General features: G+C 46.3%; 1 non-coding gene across 1 annotated transcript; it reads right to left on the reverse strand.

The window, feature by feature from the left end:
• Positions 1 to 22,288: 22,288 nt before the first annotated feature.
• Positions 22,289 to 22,392, reverse strand: LOC113832046. Its single transcript, XR_003487699.1, has one exon. It is a non-coding gene; the product is annotated as a U6 spliceosomal RNA (small nuclear RNA).
• Positions 22,393 to 23,025: the final 633 nt, after the last annotated feature.

Raw genomic sequence — 23,025 nt, forward strand, 5'->3', positions numbered from 1 at the left:
TTACTTACTTTTATTTTATTTGCATTGGTGTTTTGCCATGGGTGTCAGGTCTTCTGGACCTGGAGTTACAGACAGCTGTGAGCTGCCATGTGGGTGCTGGGAATTGAACCCAGGTCCTCTGGAAGAGCAGTCAGTGCTCTTAACTGCTGAACCATCTCACCAGGCCCCAGGGCAATTCTTATAAAGGAAAACACTTAGTTGTGGTAGCTTGCTTGCAGTTCAGAGGTTCAGCCCATCATCAGCATGGTAGGGAGCATGGTGGCGTGCAGACAGACGTGTTGCTGGCTACGCCTTGATCAGAAGGCAACAGGTACTGTACTGTGACACTAGGGGTGGCTTGAGCACCTCAAAGCCCACCTCCACAGTGACACACTTCCTCCAACAAGACCACACCTCCTAATAATGCCACTCCCTATGAGATTATGGGGACTAATTACATTCAAACTACCACACATACACACATGAATACACACATGCATACACACATACATATATACACACATACATACACACATACACACATACACACATACACACATACACACATACACACATGCACATACATACATACATACATACATACATACATACATACATACATTCACTTTTGATAGTGAATCCCAAGGCCAACATGCTTCCTTTCTTCCTGCCATGCAGATTACAGGAACTGTGTTCAAGAGGGAGACTTGTCTTTGGAGCCTCTAAGTGGCTAAGAAACCCCTCTGCTGACCTACAAAGTAAACTAATACCTAATACATTAAGTCATTAAAATCATCCTGCCTAAAGTGCCCTCATAGCCCGTCAACCAAACTCCTGAAACAGCCTCTAGCTTCTATGAATCTGACCCCACAGAACAGCCTTTGTAGGGTGTGGATCAAATCCATCACTCTCCTTAGGGCCCCACAGCACTTCCTGTTGTATGTAGAAGAAATCCAAACTCGGCAGGGGAAATGGTTCAGTCACTAGAGTGCCCAGCAAGATCCCCTGGGTTGGATCCCTAAAGCCCACAGAGTAGGAGATGGTGGCCAGTACTTGTTTTCTCAGAAGATCCCTGCATGCAGATCTCACAGTCCAGAAAGTCTAGCCTATTTGACAAGTTCCAGGCCAATGGGAAACACTGTTTCAAAGCAACATGACTGTGGCTGAGTAGTAACACCCAAGGTGGTCTGGCCTACACACACACACACACACACACACACACACACACACACACACACACACCCCTCTGGCCTACACACACACACACACACACAAGAGAGATAGAGACAGAGACAGAGACAGAGACAGAGAGACAGAGAGACAGAGAGATCCAAATTCCTTCCCACAACCTGAGAAGCAGGGTGTGATGTGAACCCTGTCTGTCCCCCTGCATGGTTTTGGCCCTGCCTTCCCCATATATTCTACTCCAGTACTTTCTGCCGCTTGGTTTTTGAGACCCTAAGCTCTCTCCTGCCTTGGGGCTTTAGCATATGCTATCCCTTCTGCCCAGACACTTTCCCACAATGCCGCTGGGTCTCCTCTTTGGCTTCAGTGAGACTGCTCAGGGAGTCTCTTGGCCACCTCGCCACTGCTCCCTGTTCAACAGATTCCCATCACAACTGGAAGCATATTCTTTTCATGTTTATTTATTCACTAGGTTGCAAGCGGTACAGAGGCCATGTTAGCTCTTGGCAAATATTTTTAATGGGACAATGACCGAAAGCAAAGGCAGTTTCAAAGCGTAGTGTGTGAGGCAACTGTACAGTGGCAGTCATGGAGCTAGGAAATATCATTGACCAACTCTGATTCCTCTCAAGCTCCTCACATTCCCCAGAAGCCATATTGCCTCGAGCAGGCTGGGGGTTCCCTAGGAGGCTCAGCTTGGAGTCTGGTCGCCAGCAGTCTCAGACAGCACACTGGTGTCAGGCCCACCTGGCGCAGGTCCAGCCAATTCTGAGAACCAGACAGCCCAATGGAATGGGGGAAGGGCAGGCAAAAGCTGCTGCCATCGTGATGTTGTTGACAGCTCTCTAAAACAGTACAAGGTCAAGGTTTCCAGTGCCCACAGATGAAGAAATTTGTAGAGACACCATTCTAGAATTTTCTTCCCATCACACTATTGGTATCACCAACCCCAGCCTGGACGCCTGATTTACAGTCACCCTTCTGTATCACCCTCCATCATCACTGCTCACACAGGTCCCATCTGTCTACCCCCTCTCTTCCCAACACTTCTCAGGACATAGAGGACACATGTCATCCCCATCACAAAGACAAAGGGACTGTGACCCAGGGAGGCTACAAGTCTCTTCCAGGATTCCATGGCGAATTCACTGGTGAACTTGAACTCAAATTTAGAGATCCAACAAAGGTTCTGTTTCCTCTTCCATCAGAAGCCACAGTCAAAGGGACACCATTAGGAGTCACACGACCTCTTCCCAGTACTTAGTTTCATCTCTGTCATCTGTTCTTGACACTCATTGGAGTAGGACTCCTTGCCTTGTGGTTTGTGACCTTGGATTTAGAAGAAGTAATTTAGCCTGGTAAGCTGTCTGCCTCAGCTAAGATCCCTGGGAACCAGCTCTTGTTTGTCCAATCTTCCTGCCCCACCACCACCACCCTCATTACTCTGTTTGCCCAGCTCATTTACCAGATCTCACAGCTGGCTCAGCCCACAGCACCCACCCAGACAGCACCCCATCCTCAAACAATGAAGGCTGAGGACCCAGGAGCCCAACCTAACCGTCCTTGGTCCTGAGTTCCTAGCAGAGCTCCCAGCTCCCTTCATGTGCATGAGGCAGCCACCAGACAGGCCTGCTCACTGGAAGGAGCCTTCTGCCAATGGGTCAGGTCAGAGATGACACTTAGAACCATCCCTTCTGGGGCTGGGGAGATGGCTCTATGGTTAAAGTGCTTGCTGCACAAGTGTAAGAAGTGGAGTTAGGAGTTTGAATCCCCGGAACCCAGGTAGCGACATCTTACCTGCAATTCCAGCCGTGGGAGGCAGAGACGGGATCTCCAGAGCACACCCCCTGGCAAGATTAGTCTTATTGATGTGCTCTGAGTTTGATTGAGGGACCATGCCTCATAGAGTAAAGTGGGAAAGTGATAAAGGATGATTCCCGACATCACACACACACACACACACACACACACACACACACGCACACACACGCACACTCACTCACACATACATGCACACTCACACACATACACACACACACACACGCACACTCACTCACACATACATGCACACTCACACACATACACACACACACACACACACACGCACACTCACTCACACATATATGCACACTCACACACATACACACACACACACACCAGGGGTGGGTGAGGAGATGGGCTTCTCCTTATTTCATTTTAGCACATAGGAAGAGTATACCGCTTAGGAAAGATTCTGGGGGTGGGAGAGCAGCTGACCAAATGTTTGCCCAGCTCTCACAAATCCCTGGGTTCCACACTGAGCACCACATAAATAGGGCATGGTGGCACATATTTGTAATTCCAGCATACAGGAAGTAGAGGCACGGAGATCAGCTGCCCACGGTCATCCTCAGCCAGGTCATTCTCATCCTCAGAGTTATAGAAGACCTAGTCTTTAAAAAGTAAAAAAAAAAAAAAAAAAAAAAAAAAAAAAAAAAAAAAAAAAGAAGGAGATGAGAAGCAGAGATTTGCTGAGATGGCATTTCTTCCTACAGGCCATTCAAGATAGTGGAATGTTCTCCATATGTCAAACCTGAGGAGCCCAGCCAAGGCAAGACTCCCCACTCAAGGGCATCCCAAGCCTGCTACATAACATCCCTGCACACTGTTGTGATGGTGAGTGCGGTTTTAATTGTTTTTTTTTAATTTTTATTACACTTATGTATTTGTATGTGTGCTTGCTCGAATGCCATAGTATGTGTAGAGGTCAGAGGACAACTTATGGGAGCCTCAAACTTAGGTCCAGGCCCACAGGTTTGGCAGCAAGCACCTGTTGAGCCATCTTGCCCACCTGTGGTGGTAAATCATTCCTCTATGTCAGAGTGTGGTCGGGTGTCTCAGAGAAGAAAGGATATTCTTTGTGATTTTGCCAGGGCTTCTAATAGGTGCCTCTAAGGGTGGGGGTGTGAAATCAAAGTTTTTTTTTCTTCCTAAATTAGACTACCTTGAGTACATTCTTAGTCCCCTGATTCATCTGCCTGGAAGGCCTTTCTTTCTGGAACATGCAAAGGTAAAATTATTAATGTCCATTATTAATTGCACAGGTCCAAATTAAGAAAGTTGGGGCCAGCAAGATGGCTCAGTAGATAAAGGCTCTTGCCATGTAAACCTGGCAACCTGAGTTCAATTCCTGGAAGCATGTAAAGGTAGGAGAGGAGAAACACCACAGATTTTTCCTCTGACCTCCACATACATACCACGGCACACAAGCCCTCTCTTACCACCCTTATACACACTATAATAAATTTTTTTAATTAAAGTTCATTGGAGGCCAGATGTGCTGGCATAGCGGCAATCCCAGCGTGCAGGAGGCAAGGCCAACCTGGGCTGTACAGTGACACCTTGCCCCAAGCCATATCTAGAAGATGACCCAGGACAATGGGTTTGACAGCTCCTCTGAGAAACACCAATGTGCAGCCACGTTGAGAACCATACCTTTAACTTGAGGCCCCTCTCACTTAGATTTTTTTTCAACAAAGAAAATAGTACAACATGAAGCTAATGGCTTATTGACCCTGCACAAAACTTCCACTGTCGTGCCTGGAGAGTGACTTTCTTTGGGTTAGTTACATCTGGGCCCTAAGTCCTCAGTGTATGACCTGAGAGAATATTGAGAGGGGTTTAGGGAGAGTTTTCACAGCCAGGTCAGGACTTCTTATAGAGTCCTTCCCCTAGCTCAGGGTTTCTCATCACAGCATTGTTTCTGTGGGAAAATCGATCCAATTTTTATCTTTTTCACTTACACCACCTTTTCCTAGAATATAACCTGCTATGAATTCGAACAATACCTGCTTTTTTCCTTTGCTTTGCTTATGAATGTGCAAGTGTGGGTGTGAGAAAAGCTAGAGTTCCCTGGGACAGGGCAGGGCCCAGGACTTGAAACACCCTGGGAAGGTGGGGGTGGGCTGGAGTCGGTGCCCAATGTGGGTGGCTGGGCTATTCTGGTTCTCAGCTTGAGATCTCGCCCTACATATGCACCACCTAAGTAAGCTGCTGTCTGGGGAGACCAGGGCCTCAGCTGTAACCAGGACTGGGAGGTTTCCTGAGATGTAAGACAGTGCAGAGCTTAAACTGAGGAAGTTCCAGAAACCCATGATAGTTGTGGGTGTGTGAGCATCACCTCCATTTTTACCTCCTGGATGCTTAGCAGAGGTAGAATCCAGCTGTCCTCCTGAGGCCTGGTGGCTCCTGGGACAGAAATGTGACTGCTGAGCAGGAGCTGGTTCTCTTACAGAAGACCTGGAGTTGGTTTCCAGCACCCGCATTGGGTAGCCTAAAATTGCCGGAACCCCAGTTCTAGTAACCCTGGTACCCTCATCTGGCCTCCGAAGGAACCTGTACTCACACAGACATGCAGACAAGCAGGCAGCTATGCAGACACATAAAATAAATATTTAAAAAGAAATAAATGAGGTGGTTACAGACTCCTCCGATGCCTCTCAGGCATCATTTCTCAAAAATCCAAGGCCCCCATCCACTTCTGCTGGCAGACTCTACATATCCGAATGACTGTGGTGAAGAGCACCTGTTTATCCCTAGGTTAGCATCCCATGTGGAATAAACAAGGCATTTATGTGCCACCTCAGAAAGTTTGGTGTCAGTGGCCTAGAGCAGGGAACAGAAAGGTAAGAAACGTCTCTCCTATATGTGAAATAAAATGCTCTTCAATGTGTCTGATCTTCTGAGGTTGTCTTAATTAATCTAAAAGGTCCCCACTCCAAGGCCAGGAGGATGGCTCAGTGTTTATAACACTTGCAGCATGAACCTGAGGACCAGAGTCTGGGTACCCAGAACACACGTACATACTGAGTGGTTGTGGCAGCCTGCCCATAAATAATTCCAGCCTCCAAAGGCAGGCAGGGAACCCCAGGACAAGCTCGCCAATGAAACAAGCCACAGCTTCAAGCCCTGGGTCTGACTATAGCTGGGTTCCCACAGCTGTGATAAGACACCATGATCAGAGTAACTGGGGGAAGAAAGGGTTTGTTTCATCTTATACATCCCAGTTATAGCTCACCATGAAGGGCCTGTCTCGAAAAATCAAAAAATAAAAATAAAAATGAAAATGAAAATAAATAAATAAATAAGTAAATAAATAAAATCTTTAAAATGCCCCCAGAGAATTCAGACATTTTGATATATTAGTTGGTGGAAAACAGATTATAGTGTCTTCATGAAAATTCTGCTTATTTTTTTGTCTGTCTTTTTTTTTTGTTTTTTTTTTTTTCAAGACAGGGTTTCTCTGTGTAGCTTTGGAGCCTGTCCTGGCACTCACTCTGGAGACCAGGCTGGCCTCGAACTCACAGAGATCTGCCTGCCTCGGCCTCCCGAGTGCTGGGATTAAAGGCGTGCGCCACCAACGCCCGGCCTTTTTTGTCTGCTTATGGGCTTTTGTTTTGTTTGTTTGTTTTTGAGTCAGCATCTCATGTAGCCTGGCCTCAAACTTGGTATGTAGCCAAGAATGATCTCAAACCCTGATCCTCCTGCCCCCACCTCCCTAGTGCTGGGGTTACAGACATCTGTCACCACACCTAGCTGGAGAGTCTAATTTATAAAGTCCAGCCATTTGGGTTTGTTTGTTTGCTTTTTTTACAATTTATTTCTTTTATGTGTGTGAGTGTTTTGCCTGCGTGAATATCTATGCATTACATGCATGCAGTGCCCAAGGAAGCCAGAAGAGGGCATCAGATCCGGAATTGTAGTTTTGATTGGGTCAAGAGCTACCATGAAGGGGGCTGAGAGTTAAACCTGGGTCCCTGTAAGAGCAGCCTGTGCTCTTAGCCCCTGAGCCATGACCCCAGGCAAGAGTTCAGATCACTTGTAAAGGACATGGGTGTGGGTATGCTATGTCCTGAGTTGATAACGCTTCTTTCCCAGCTCTCGCCTGGCTCTGTCCCCGCTGAAGCCCAGCATCAATGGCTTCCTTGCCCACCCTCACTCCCCGTCTCCCGTTTTCCTTCTTTGGGCTGTAAGAATTTCTTCCTCCCCATAACTGCTGAGGAGGTGGGAGGATCCCTTGTCCCCATGCGCTTGTCTCACCTGGCCAGGCCTGTGGCACTCAGGGTCAGTCATGTTTGCTTCCTGGAATCTAGGGCTGAGACCCAGGATCTCTGAGCAGCAGCAAGCGTGTTCTGTTTGCAGAAGGTCACGAACAGTCTGCTGCGGCCGTGTGGAGGAGGAAAGATTGAGTCATGAACACGAATGATCAAAACGGGCAACCTTATTTCCAAGAATATTCCAGCCTCCACCAGCCAGCAACTGGGTTCAAAACCTTGACCCCTGGTTCCATGCATCCCTCTCCATGTCCTTCTGTCACTAGGCCACCATGGGTGGCCATCTGCCACCATCCAACCTTGATGCCCATTGCCCTCATAGCCACTTTCTTGAAGGGATACTAAATCTTTGCTGTTCCACTAAGACCCCTGCCTTCCTTCTTGTCCTGCTCCCACTGAACCTCAGAGTGGCTGACACCTGCATCCTCAGGGAAGTGGAAAGAGAGCTGGCCTCCTCCCCACAGAGTTCTAACTCCCATCTCCTGTTCCCACCTCAGCATGCCTCCCCCTTCGTCCTCAGCCCAAAAGTGTCCTAGGACACGTTTGAGTGGAACACTCATGAGAACCAAGTAAACAGTGGTTTCCTCACATTCCTGTCAGCCTTTGTTTTTTAAAACTGAAGAGTCTAAACTGGAGAGGTCCCCCCCTCCCTCCCCATTCCTTGGCTCTTGCTTTGACCTTGGGGTTAAGGACGTGGCTGGCCCACATTGCTGGATTTACACAGGATTTTGGATTGCCTGGTTGGGGTATCCTCCGTTGTCTTCACTTGCCTCTAGTCTTTCCTGAGAGTGAGAATTGGCTGCACAACAAGACAGGACCCAGGCTGTAATAGGAAAGTTGCACCAAGGATAAGTCCTGTGCTTGACCATTGTGCTGCCCTCCTCCTCATAGCCACAGCCACAGATGGCCTCCAGGAGAGCCCCTGCAGCTCTGCCCACAACTGTCCCAGCCAAGGGACCTGGCTTCTCTTCTAGGATGTGGTGTGGGCCTCAGGGGAGAGCTAGAACAATGCCAGGCCCCTTATCAACAGCTAATCCCGGGCTGGCCAGCTCTGGGACTTCCCTTCTCAGAAACACCCGCTCTTATTTTAACACATGGCATGTTCACTTCTGACTCAGCCCTAATTGCAGACAGAACAGAGACAATCCCTCCCTAGAGCCACAGCCAAGAGCAAACACCTTCAAGTCCTCCAGGAATGGGCCTGGCTTCCTTCTGCCTTTGTGGAGGGCTCCTGGTGCCATAAAATGGAGGAGCCGAAAGCAGAAACCCCAGGAAGAAATCATTTGCTTCCATCTCTCTTTCAGGTTCAGTTCACTGAAGCCCAGAGAAGACAGGCTGCATCAGGGTCACACAGCCGTGGGATTCCAGAGCTAGTCCTGTGGGCCTGCCCTACACACTTCTCAGAGGGCTGAGAGGAGGGAAAAAACTCAGACATTGATGCTGAGGTTCTGTTCCATACTTTCTTAGGACTTTTTCCTCCTCAGGGGTCAAGTAGTGTGCACCACAGCAGCAAAGAGGGGCCTCAGGCACCCCAGGAATGAGAATTGGTTTTGTCTGGAAGGGTGTAAGTTGGAAGCTCCAAGTATACTGAGCATGGTGGGACAAGCCTACAATCTTTTTTTTTTTTTTTTTTTCCTCGAAACAGGGTTTCTCTTTGTAGCTTTGGAACCTGTCCTGGAACTCTCTCTGTAGACCAGGCTGGTCTCGAACTACAGAGATCACCTACCTCTGCCTCCTGAGTGCTGGAATTAAAGGTGTGCGCCACCAACACCCGGTGTAAGTCTACAAACTTAACACTCAGCAAGTGGCAGTAGGAGGACCAGAAGTTCAAGGTCAGCCTCAGCTACATAGTGAGTTTGAAGCCAGCCTGGGATACATGAGACCCAGTCAAAGGGAGGTAGGGAGGGAAGAAGGAAGGAAGGAAGGAAGGAAGGAAGGAAGGAAGGAAGGAAGGAAGGAAGGAAGGAAAAGAACCTTCAACTGAAAAAACTTGCTTAGGTAAGCAGTAGGTAGGGGCAGGGGTACCAGCCCCCTCCAGGGACATTGAAGCTATGGAAACAGAAATCTAGGGCCAGAAAGGCTCCAGATGCACCAGTCTGCTCCATGTTTCAATGAAGATTTGTACCAAACTCAAAGTGGGGAGCATGGCTGGACATGAAGAGTGGTGGCAGAATACTTGCCTAGCACGCACCAGGCTAGTGGTCCAAACCCCACAAGAGAGAAAGACAGAGACAGGGAGATAGAGAGGGACAGACACAGAGATACAGAGAGGGCAGAGACAGAGAAGAACAGGTTTGGAGGATGAACCTAGCCAGCTCTGCACTAAGTCCTCCCAACTCAGCCCAGCATCATGTTCTGATTCCTGTTCATCTGGGCCCGGGCTCTGGAAGCAGCTCTCTCTGGTCAGAGCCTGTGTCCCAACTTAAGTGGCAGGGCTTAGAAGCCAGAGAGATCCTGAGCAATTTTCTCTGTCTAAAAAAGCTGGTTAGCTTTAATCCCAGCACTCGGGAGGCAGAGGCAGGAGGATCTCTGTGAGTTTGAGGCCAGCCTGGTCTACAAGAGCTAGTTCCAGGACAGCCTCCAAAGCCACAGAGAAACCCTATCTTGAAAAACCCCCTTCAAAAAACAAAACAAAACAAAAGCAAAAAGCTGGTTAGCCATCAGAACATTGGGACCCCATTTAGCTGCCATAGCCATCTTCCTGGCCTAGAGCTGTCCCAATAGTCCCTAGAACTATAGCCTTCTGGGACCAGTCTATAAAAGCAGGAAGTGTCAAGGCCTGCGGCCCTCAGGACCATGCTGGAGAGCTCTGAAATGTAGAAATAGCAGCCAGAAGCAATGACCAGAAAACTTGAGGGCTGGGACAGGCTTAAACCATTTAATGTGTGTTCTGCTTTTCAGTTCAACCACCTAATGAGCCTTTGCTATCTGACCTACTCGGTGTGTGCCCAGAGACTTCCTTTGAGGTATGACACAGGTCAACATCAGATGCCTTCCATTTGCTGGAAGGGAATGAAGAGTAGAGACTCTGGCTAATGTTAAAGGGGTTGGAACTTTAGCAATCACAACCTAGCTCACTTTGTAATTACCCTCCCCCCCCCAACGCACGCGCGCGCGCACACACACACACTCACACACACACACACACACACACACACACACACACACACACACACACACACACTATTTTGTTTTATTTGAGAGAGTCTCAAGTATCCCGGGCTTGTCTCTGTGTAGCTGAGGATGACCTTGGTCCTCTGATCCCACCTCCTGGGTGCTTCGATCTCAGGTATGTACGACCACACCCAGTTTCATGAACTCAAGGTTGCTCCTGTGGCTTCCTGAATGCTAGGCAAGACTTTACCAATTGAGCTACACCCCAGCCCCATGTACTGCCTTTTAAAAAGCATATATGTGTGTTCCTTTTTATTTCTTTTATTTTCAATCACTTCAAACATTAAAAACATCACATATGGGCCTGGAGAGGTGGCTTAGTGGTAAGAGCGCTGGCTGCTCTTCCAGAGAAGCTAAGGTCCATTCTCAGAACCTACGCAATGGTTCACAACCATCTGAACACCAGTTCTGGGAGATCTGAGGGCACTTCTCACACATGGTACCCAGACATAAGCAAACAAAATACTCATACAAATAAAAATTAAATAACTGACAGACTCGGGTGCTGAGAGTGTAGCTCAGTGGTAAAGTGCTGGTCCCAGCACTGCAGCTTTCCCAAATGCTAACCCTTTCTTTCTCCTCGAGATACAGATTGAACCTAGAGCATTGGGAGAACTGGGCTCTATCCCTATGCTCCAGCCCTCAATGTTGACATCTTACACAGCTACAACTTAATCAGCAAAGCCAGAGTATGAAACAGAAGTATATCTCCAGACATGAGTTAACTTTTGTCAATTGTCTTGCTGGTGTTCTTTTTTCAACCCAGGATCGTATATTGAGCTGGCCTGTGTCCGTGGCCTCCTGTGATCTGAGACAGCTTCCTCATTCTTTACCCTTCATGATTGTGACATTTTTGAAGAGCAGTGGCCAGTTACTTTGCAGAATGTTCCTCACATTGGGTGTGTCTGGTATTTTTCATGATAAGATTGTGGGTCTGTATGTTGGGCAAGAATGCCACTGAAGAGACATTGTGTCCTCAGTCATCCCAGCAAGGGGGCAAGAGGCTGTTGCCTCTGTTCCTGATGACAGTAAGATGATCACTTGGATTAGGTGGTGCCCAATGGATTGGTTACAAGCAAAGTCACTCCATTCTCCTTTGAAATTAACATGCTGTGTGAAGAGACATTTTGAGAAAATGCAGTATCTTTTGTCTGCCATATCCTACCACTTCCTTCAGCTTTATAAATGATCTTCTAGCCATTACTAACTACTGTGAAGTCAGCCAAAGCCTGGCTTTTCTATTTACAGCATTCCTTCTCCCCTGACCAAGTGGAATTCTAGAGGAGAAAGCATCATTCTTCCCTTGACAGCTTATTTATTTAACTCTGCTTATTTCAACATGGAGAAACCAACGTTGGTCTGATTCTAAATCATTGTGTATTATTCCAGTTCTCCTAGACTTGACCAGCAACAGCATATGATGCTCAACTATGGTTGAGAGCCTGTCTGCAAAAATGAAAAAAATAGAATGATATTCAAGATCAAGTTCTCACTGGGGGACTGGCAAGGTTGCTCAGCAAGGCACTTGCCAACGAGCCTGAGTTCCATCTCCAGCAATTCCCACGAGATGTCCTTCTGACCTCCCTGTGTGAACTGTGGTACATTCATATCTCATCCGGGATGTGGTTCAGTTGACAGAGTGCTTGCCTAGTATGCTTAAACCCTAGATTTGATCCTCAGGATTACATAAAATTGAGGTAGAGGCACACAACTATAAACCTAGCACTTGGGATGTAGAGGCAGTGGGTCAAAGTTCAAGGTCATCCTTGGTTTATTAGTGAGTTCAAGGTCACCTTAAGCTGCATGAGATCTTGTCTCAAAAAAAAGTCTCATAGTAATAGGATATCTTTAGTCCTAGTGTCTGTTGTGGGATATTTGTACACTGTGTGAAGATAAATTGTTGTGATTTGGTTTAATAAAGGAAGATCTGAACAGCCAATAGCTAAGCAGGAGGTATAGGCGGTACTTGTAGGCAGAGATGGAAAGTAGACACAGAGGAGAAGCTAACAAGACATGGAAGGAGTCGGACATACAAAATGAAAGAAAGGTAAAGAGCCACATGGTAAAACGTAGATCAATAAAAGCAGGTTAATTAGTTATCAGAGCTAGTGGGACAAGCCTAAGCTAAGGCCAAGCTTTCATAATACTAAGTCTCTGTGTTGTTATTTGTGAGCTGGCGAGACAGAGAAAGACTCGTTACAAGTGTCTGTCAAAGAGAACTCAGCTAGGATATCAAAATTGACACAGGTACAAGTTCCTAATATAAGATGATATCAGGGCTCTGGTGTGTGGCTCAGTCAATAGAGAGCTTCCTTAGCATGTACAAAGTCCTGGGTTCCATCCCCAGCACCACATAAAACCAGTGTAGTGACACCCTTAGAATCCCGGCACTTGGAAGTTTAAGCTCATTCTTAGCTACATAACCAGTTCAAGGTCAACCTGGATTGGATGGATGGATAGATAGATAGATAGATGATAGATAGATAGTAAATCAGTTCAACAGAAGTGAAAAACATGTAGTTATCTGGGGGTATTTCTAGAATGGGGTTGGGTATTTTCCTGTGAGACTTTTCACTTTTCATATGAGGGTAGAAAAGAGGGGTCAGTTTCAGGTTAAACCAAAGATGGCTCCACCTGAGACCAGGTAGAGGAACTTTTGACCTGTCACACCCTTTTCTGACCTCCTCAAGCACAGCATGCATGTGTTGAACAGGCATTGTACGGGCTAAACACCCACACACATACAACTGAAAAAAGAAAAATGAATGCTATGTTTTTAGGAGTTAATGATGAGAAGGATACTATCTGTACCTGTTCAGGATACAGAAAGCTACAGTAGGTCCTACTACACACACACAAATGAGACTCAAGGCAGGCGATGCTTACAGCTCCGAGAGACACTGAGCATGCTGGAAGTGGCTGAAGGCTCTATCCTACACTTTATTCACCTCCATTTTAATTGCTCATCAAGTAGCAAATCCAAGTCTGTTTTGTTTGAGATAAGTTCTCACTATCTGAAGTCTTGCTATCTGGAACTTGCTGGAATTTTTGTTCCAATATTTCCATCCATAAACTTAAAAACAACCTGTGCTGTGGCGTGCCAATGCCTGACCATTTCTGTGCTCATTCCAATGCCTAGGATCCAGTCTAACAGAGCAGCTGTGTTATTGCTACATGGGTTCTGATTCCACTATCCAGCATATAATTACTTATTTGCTTAATTGCAGAATATACTTGAAAAAGTTCAAGATTTCTAAGACCTTTTTATTATTGTTTAGTGTTCTTGTTTTATTTTGCTTTTTGAGTCAAGGTCTGACTGTGTAGCCCTCGCTGACTTGGAACTTGCTATATCAACAGGCTGGCCTAAATTTACAGACTTCCACCTGCCTCTGCCTCTCAAGTATTGTGATTAGAAATTTGTACCACCATAACCATCTGTTGGTCTGCTGCTGTTTTTCTTAACCACTGTGCCATCTCTCCAGGCCCCTGCTGTTTTTCTTTAAAGATTGTGTGTGTGTGTGTGTGTGTGTGTGTGTGTATGTATGTGCACATGTGTGAATTTCTGTGTTTGGTATACGTGTGAGTGTGTGTGTGTGTGTGTGTGTGTGTGTGTGTGTGTGTGTGTGTGTGTGTACCAGCAGAAGTCATAAGAGGGTGTTGGATCCCTTGGGATAGAGTTATAAGTGTTTGTGAGTGTTTGTGGGTGCTAGGATTTGGTCCTCATGATAGAGCAAGCACTCTTAACCACTGAGCCATCTCTCTAATCCCTTGTTTTGTTTTTGAGACAGGGTTTCATGTAGTCTGGGCTAGTCTCAAACTCATTGTGAATTCGATGTTAGTCCTCCAGCCTTTGGTCTCCAGTGGAGGACTAGAATTGCAGGTATGCACCATCATGCCCAGCTTACAGAAAAAAACTCCAGTGGTTGAAAATTGCAACCTAATTGTTGCAATGAAACATTGGCCCATAATATTAGTTGATCTGAGGGAAAACAAGAAAGAGTTTGAAAGAGTGGAGACTTACAAAAGAAAAACAACAACAAAAAAAAACCCTCTTATTATATAATAGGATGAAACATGGTTTTCTTCCAGTAGGTGGCAGCATGTGAACCATGTTTAAAACAGGTTTTCCCTCTAGTGGTTCTTTGGGTTTTAGGCTTAGTTGTTGCTGCCTTGAACTCACTATGGAGCAGAGGATGACGTCTTAAATGTCTTCTCTTCCTGCCTCCACCAAGACACTGGTGTGGACCACCACTCCAGCTTATGAAGAACTAGGGATCAAACCCAGGTTTTCGTACATGCTGGATGAGGGCTCTACCAAACAAGGGACATCCCAACTGCTGTTGCTGTTCTGTTACTGTTGCTTTAAAGTTGGGACAGGGTTTTACTATGTAGCCCAGAGTGACTCTGAGCACACATCCTTCTGTGCCAGCTTCCTGAGTGCAGTATTAAATAAAGGCCTATGCTGCAACCCAGCAGAATCAGGTTTTTAGTGAGTCTTGGTAATAAAATCATCACAGTAAACAACCCATGTGTGCTACAGAGAGCAAGCAATCAACCTCAGAACCAACGTCCTCATACAAACTATGAGATAGAACCCACATAAAACAACTTTCATAAAAAGGGGGCTGGGACATAGCTTATTCGGTAAAGTGCCTGCCTCACAAGAATGAGGACTTGAGTTCAAATCCCAACAACCACACAAAGCCTAGGCATGGCACATTTGTCTATAACCTCAGAGCTGGAAGAGGGTAGTGGCACACAGAGACAAGAGGATGCCCAGAGCTCATTGGTCAGCCAATGTAGCCAATCAGTGAACTCTGGGCTCAAGGAGACCCTATTTCAAAATAAAAGGTAGTGTGAGATCTACGTGAAGAGTTCTAGGCTTAGCCAGGGCTATGTAAGGAGATTCTGTCTCAAAAACAAAACAAACAACAACAAACTAGACTTGGGGGCAGATTATTTGTGGTCTTGAGTTGAATTACACCAGTGTTCATCTCTCCTCCCTAGTCTCAAGAAGGGCATCTGATAAACTATCTTACCAATTCATTTACACAAAGGAAATTCTTTAAGAAAAGAGAAATAAGGAAACCAGCTTGTATTTCTTGTACTTAATTTTAAACCTCGTTGTAAATGATGTCTTTTAAACAATTTTAACTTTACAAACCACTGAATCATGTATATGTGTGTAGCCATGGTAAAAGTACCTAAGACACACGTGCTCACAAGCGCTCTCCCTCTTTCTCTTTCTCTCTCTCTTGCTGTCTCTATCTCAATGTCAAACTATCTGTACCTCTCTATCTCTATCTTACTCTCTCTACCCCCTTTCTCTCTGTCTCTCCCCCTCTCTGTGTCTGTCTCTCGATGTCTCTGTATCTCTCCCATCTCCCTTTTCCTCCCTCTCCTTCTCTCCCCCCCTCTGTCTCTGTGTGCCTCCCCACCCCATCCCTGTCTCTGCTCCGGTTTAAATCGGAAGCAGGTGATGTCTCTTATCTCTCCTTACTAAGCATCCTTTGCTTTTCCCTGACTCCTGAAATTCTTTTCTGCAGTGTGTAGGCAAGGACCTGGCTTTATCTGAGTGGCAGTCCCTAGGGGGCAACTCCTAAGGCTACAGACAACAGCTGACGAGTTAGTGGGCTCCAAGGTTCTCAGCATGAGTGGACTGAAAGTCGGTCTCACATAGGTCTCCATTTCCCAGGCCAAGTCCCCTGTTCCTGATTCCTGTCAGAGACATAGCTTTCCATCAGTAAGTACGATGGTGACCTCACCCTCCTAGCATCACAAGACGTGCCTTTGAGCCAGGCATGGGAGCACTGGCACTTGGGATTGCTTCCAATTCAAAACTAGTCTGGGCTACACCGTGAGCTCCAGTCCAGCCAAGGCTAAAGTACTGAGATAGCAACAGCCTGCCTGCCATTTAAAAGAAAAAGAAAAACATATTTGGCCACTTCACTAGTTTCGCAATAACATCCTTTGGGCAATCATCTAGACCTCACCTTGTATGAGCTTAGCGCTTTGTCCTTCTATCCTAAGCCAAAGGATCTTCCGTGTCTCCTGCTGACTATGGTCACATTTCACAACAACCAGTCAGACTTGAGATCAAAGCTTTGTCAGCTTCCCTTCCTTTGGAGGAACTCAACTTTGGAGGAGAAAACACAGGAAAGGGGTAAGTTCTTGCAGGTCCCAATGACCACACAGTGTGTGGTGGCACATACCCGTAAGCCTCAGGAGGCTGAGGCATGACCCCGCCTCAAAAAGACACAGCAAACATGACCAAAGAGTTCTTACTCTTCCTGTCTCTGTCTAAGTTTGGATCTAGGCCTTACCCCACAGCAGTCATGGTTATTCTGTCGTGTTCATTTTCTTAAATTAGCTTGTATTGGTTTCTGTGGCTTGTCCTCGGGAGAACTGTACACATAAGCTGAAAAAGAAATAATTCCTCCAACTTTGGTGTTGCAGTGCACACCTGTAACCCTGGATCTCAGGAAATGAAGTCAGGAAAATTGTGCTATAAGTTTGAGGACAGACTGGGTTATGCTGTAGTGAGTTCCAGGCCAGCCAGGGCTATATAGTGAAACCCTGACTCAAAAAAAAAAAAAAAAAAAAAAAAAAAAAAAAAAAAAAAAAAACAGGAGGAAAAAAATAATTCCTCCATCCCTTTCCCCGGGAAAGTCCAACAAAGGACCAAACACAACCCTGCCTCCCCCTTAGGCAGAATAAAAAGGGTTCATGCAATTTGCTAGATGAGCCAACAGCCTGATGGCAACTTCTGATTGGGACATGGAAAATCTAAGCACAGGTTGGGCCACCTGCTGTGGAAAGGGAGTGAGGAGTGGAATTCCAAGTAGCTGCAGCAAGCTGAGCCTGGTAGCTACCTGTTCTTGTCACACCTGTTCTCAGATCTGTGCTGGACCCAGCCAATGCACCATGGGATGGAGGAAACCATCGGTATTGTCAAGTTCTCTGTTTTCTAACCAGTTGTACATGGAGCATTCTGGTCCTGCTGTTCCTCAAGGATGTGTGCCCAGCTTGTTTTCCTCAAGTGTCTCTTCTCTATCGAGACACATTTCATGGAAGTGCAGAGATCAGATTGCCTGGGAGTTATTTTAAAAACTAGTATTGCCAGGTCTGGTAGCACAGGCCAGGATTCCAGCTTCTTGGGAGGCTGAGGCAGGACCAAGTGCATAGGCCTGTGATCCCAGCACTTGAGGGGCAAAGTGTAGGGAGCCGTCCCTGCATTCTCCATTACAATGATGGCGCCTGCAGGCACTGAATGTAAACAAGATTATTGCGCAGGCGCTGGGTAATTTTCCATTCCTTGATCTCTGCCTATTCCGTGGCGTCATATGGCCTTATGAGCTGCAGCCAATCATAGGGTGACACGTCCCAGGCGGCGGCTGCCAGCCTTTATTAGGGAACGGGATTCTTGGCTCGGGGTCTCCGCTCTGGTAAGCTTATGCTCTCCTCTCAAGACGCATTAAAGCTTTACTGCAGAAGGATCCGAATGTCCTGTGTGGTTCTTGCTGGCGAGGCTATTGCGCGGGACAGCAAAGGTGGGAGAATCAGGAAATCCAGGCCAGTCTCAATGCTTGTGAATTTAAGGTCAAGCTGAGCTCTGTGAGATCCTGCCTTTTGTTTGTTGGGTTTGGTTTTTGTTTTTTTTAAGACAGGGTTTCTCTGTGTAGCCCTGGCTGTCCTGGAACTCACTTTGTAGACCAGGCTAGCTTTAAACTCACAAGAGATCTGCTTTCCTCTGCCTCCTGAGTTCTAGGAGTAAAGACATGCATCACCACCACTTGAGGCGACCCTGTCTTTAAAAATAAATAGATAAATAAAAGTTCTGGGCTGGAGAGATGGCTCAGCAGTTAAAAGAATTTCCCGGGGAAGACAACGTCCCTCATCAAGCTTAGACTGAAGTTAAACTCCAGGTTACAACAGACAAGAAATGCCCTCTAATCTCAGCTGGTAATCTAACAGGGGACTTAGAATCCATGTTTGCTGGAAAGCAAAGACTCAGGCCAGAAGATGCCCAATGACAAACAAAAGCAAGATAAATCCTCTGCCTTCCTATTGTGTCTGCCTGTGTGCCTTTAACCTTGGACCAGATTTCTTCTCAGCTCCATGCACAAGCATTTAAAGGTTGTGAGCCATCATGTGGGTGCTGGGAATTGAACCCAGGTCCTCTGGAAGAGTAGCCAGTGCTCTTAACCACTGAGGCATATCTCCAGCCCCAGAATTGTTTGTGTAAAGCTAATAATTCTCCCCTTTAGAGGGGGAAGACCACAAGGTAAGAGTAGCTAAGCCATCTCTGACAGATTTCCAACTGCCAACCTTGCCTGGTTGAGACTGGAGAGCAGCGAGCAGGAAACCCACAGTTACTAAACTGCAGAAATAGTGAGGCCATGCAGACAGAGCTCCCTATGATAAAGCGGTTCCAATAAGTGAAGACAATGATCCCATGATGGAAAGGAAACCCTGCGTCCCCAACTGATGCTTAACACTGACTCTCAACTTAGCAGGATCTACTAGCATCCCCCGGAGACGCTCTCTGGGCATGTGTGTGACGGAGTTTCTACACTGAGTTATTTGAAGTTGGATGACCCACATTACGTGTGGGCAGCATCATCCCATGGGCTTGGGTCCTGGGCTGAATAAAAGGAAGAAAGTGGGCTGTTGAGATGTGTCTGTGGGTAGACACTTGCTACCAAGCCTGAATACATGAGGTCACTCTCCAGAGCCCCCACAGAGTAGAAGGGGAAAACCAACTCCCACAAGTTGTCCTCTGACTCCATATATGTGTTTGGCACAAATACACATGAATGAATAAATGTAATACTTTAAAAAAGATTGATGGTTTATTTATTTATCTGGGCGGGGGTGGGGGGGGCAGAAGACAGTATCAGGTCTCCTGGAGTGAGCTGGCTGACAGGAGCACTGGGAACCCAACTTGTGTCCTCTGGAAGCAGTAAGCACTCTTGAGTTCTGAGCCATTTTTCCAGCCCCATAGTATTTTTACTTTAAGGAGAAAGTAAAAATCCTGGGCATGGTGGCACGTGTCTTAAATTACAGACTCAGGAGACATATGCAAATTGAAGAGACTCTAAAGACATCCCTCTTCAGAGCAGCATCTCCCCTGCCTCACTGTGACTGTCCCTGAAACATCAGGATAAACAGAGCCGACACAATGATCAGCCAGGCCAGACCTCAGTTTGAGCGCGACAACTTGGCCACAAACTCTTCTTGTTCCCGTCGCTCCTTGGAGCTCATATCAGTACCCTTGAAGACAGTGCTAAGCGGTCAGTCCTCTTGCCTTCCTGGTGTAGCTCAGCTTATCTGCTTGCCTACAGCTCACCACTACTTTTTTCATTTGATTTGGGGGCAGGGGGGTGACTGGCCACATCTAGCTTGTTGGGACTCCCATAAGTCAGGACTCCAAGAACAGAATGGCTGAGGCTCAACATGGTGCAAGACTGTCAGCAGAAATGGGGCGGCCACGAGAAGCCTGAGGTGTTTTCTGCTCAGGGTCCCCGGCTAAAGTAAAGCCAGATCCCTGCCTACACTGCAGAAAAGAATTTCAAAACAGATAAGACTAAAGCAAAGTGGACCAGTTTATTAAGTAGAGATAAGGAGAGCGCACGATTCACACTTAGGCAGGATGTTTAGAGAGAGTGACTCACAGTAAAAGAACACCACTTTTCTGCAGGGAGAGCTGCAATTAGATGTCTTCAGAGTGGCTGTGTGCACGATTCTGCAGCTAAGTTCTGTTTTTCCAAGGATCTAATTTCACAACAAGATTTAATGATTAAGTGAAGCTTAAGTTTTAAGCAAAATTTAAAATTTAAGCAAAACTATAGAATCTAGCCAGGTATGGTGATTTGTGCCTTTAAGGCCAGCACTCAGAAAACAGAGGCAGGTGGATCTCTGTAAGTTGGAGGCCAGCCTGGTCTCTATAGCAAGTTCCAGGCAAACCAGAACTTACAGTGAGACCCTGCATTTTTTTTTAAAAAAAATATGTGCTTTGCTCAGATTTAGGGATGAGAAGGGAGCATTCATACAGTGAGACTTGAGGCTACAAGCTCCGTGCCTCAAAGTCAGCACCAACCCTGCTCTGAAGCACTGTCCCTATAGGTAGTTGTGTTTATTGTTTGTCTTGAAGCCTCTGGATCCCAGATTCCAGAGTAAGGGGCTTCTGTCCTGCCCATGTCCCCATAAGTTTTCTTGTCTTAGAGGTGTTTCATTACCTTTTAATTGACGTATCTTATGGAGGGCAGGGGACAGCTTCAGTCAGTTCCTTCCTTCCCCTGTGTGAGTCCCAGGGACGGAATGCAGGTCATCAAGCTTGGCAGCAGGCACCTGTACCCACTTTCCACCCGGTTTCCTATCTTCCTGTCCCACTCAGCACTCCTGAGAATGCTACAGTTAGGGTGACCCTTGCCCAGGTCATGGGATGGGAAGCTTGAGAGAGGGAAGAAGACAGTACATGAAGACCCTATGTCTACCAAATAAGATGGCTGCATGTGCAACGGTTTGCAGAAAGGCCCATGCTTGACGGTGCTCTCAAGCACAGGAGAAATGGTGGTGGAGGATGTGTGGGAGGAGACCCAGAAATATGTGAAAATAAAAGGGAAATGAGGGTAAAACAACATTGGAAAATTCTTCTAGAATAGCCTTTGGAGGCAGCACCATATATCTTCTGCTGGAGAATGTGAACCTGAATCACCCTACATGAGCATCTAGAATAACCTTGAATGACTACATGTTCTCAGAGACAGAGGGAAATAGATGATAGACACATACATACATATACACATACACAAAACATGCTCATACACGCACAAACACATAGGTAGGCAAACAGATGGCCATAAACTTGAGGCCATAAACTTGTTTTTTTGTTGTTTTTTTAAAGATTTTATTTATTTATTATGTATACAACATTCTGCTTCCATGTACATCTGCACACCAGAAGACGGCACCAAATCTCATAATGGATGGTTGTGAGCCACCATGTGGTTGCTGGGAATTGAACTCAGGACCTCTGGAAGAGCAGTCAGTGCTCTTAACCTTTGAGCCATCTCTCCAGGCCCCATAAACTTGTTTTATGAACATTTTGCAAATATATATATTTTTTCTTCTGTCAGTTACACCTGCGCCTATTCTCAACTCCAGTAGAAGTTCCCCCCACATAGGTATCTATTTTTATTTATCTCTACCCATGTATACTCCATGCATGGGAGTGCTCGAGGAGGTCAGAAGAGGATGTCAGATGCCCTGGAACTAGAGTAATAGATGATTGTGAGCTACCTGGATGTGGATACTAAGAGCCAAAACAAGGTCCCCTGCAAGAGGAGAAAGTACTCTTCACCTCTCAGCTGGTCTCCAGCCCCACGAACTCTCACTCGCTTGTAAAGACTCAACAGGACTCGCTCAATATAACCTCCACCTCCTCTTCCTTCCTCAGGACACTGGCCATGTCCACAGCTATCAACACCTGTGTTCTCTGAAACACATTTCTAGATTTGGTGATTTGCTTTATGCTGGTGATACAAGGCACAGCTTCAAGCATACGAGGAAAGCACTCACCTACTGAACTCTGTATGCAACCTGTGTGCGCATGTCTGTGTGCACATGTGAACACGTGTGTGTACATTTGTGTGTGTGTGTGTGTGTGTGTGTGTGTGTTATTTTTCAAGAGCAAGCAAGCAAGGTTCTGAGGAGTGTCAGCTCTCTGAAGTAGGGAGGGGTCCTGAAACTCACAGCTGTAGCCAAGGATGACCTTGAACTCTTGGTCCTCCTGCCTCCTCAGTATTTGATTTATAGGCATATGCTTTCGTGCCTGGCTCTCAAATACAAATACTTTTTAAAATATAGAACACTTTATGAATTTGTGTGTCCTTCTTGCATAGGGGCCATGATAATCTCTGTATCATTCCAATTTTAGTATGTGTGCTGCCAAAGCAAACACTCAAAATACATTTCTAAAGCCCCCAAATAAAATCCTTTATCTCACAGTTTCTGAGTTCAAACTAATCCATAAATTTATTGGAAATAGGACTAAACCAGGAGCTGGCTAGTACCAATGTAAAACAAGGAAATAAGACAGTTTACAGTAGAGGCAAACATGAGTAGTCATGGCTAGGAACACAGATTTGGGTTGTTCAAGTACCATGTTTCAATGTGAAAAGAGGGGCCATATTCTATTGCCTCTCTGAAACTACTGTATACACCAAAAGCCTATGACCCACCACCATAAAACCATGGCCACATGTGAGTCAGGAGACCTTAGACAGGGCAAGTCGGGGATCTTACAGAGCTAGCCTAGGACTGCTAGGCTAGATGAGGTCATTTGTTTCTATACAGAAGTCAAGGGGCCTTGAATGGGATATGGCAGGAGATGGCATGATTTAGAGTTTGGTAAGGGCATCTAGTAAGTTTTGGGAGTTAGTATGGAAAGAGACTGGTGCTTATTGTCTGATATTAGAAGAGGATTGGCTTCTGTGTGGACAGTCAGGGTGTTTTGGCCTCCCTGATTTGGGGTCCAGATTTGACACTTGTGCATGGCTTCAGCTAGCTACACTGAAACAGAACTGTCGTTGTT

The sequence above is a fragment of the Cricetulus griseus genome, chromosome 8 (assembly GCF_003668045.3).
Source record: "Cricetulus griseus strain 17A/GY chromosome 8, alternate assembly CriGri-PICRH-1.0, whole genome shotgun sequence".
Classification (NCBI taxonomy): domain Eukaryota; kingdom Metazoa; phylum Chordata; class Mammalia; order Rodentia; family Cricetidae; genus Cricetulus; species Cricetulus griseus.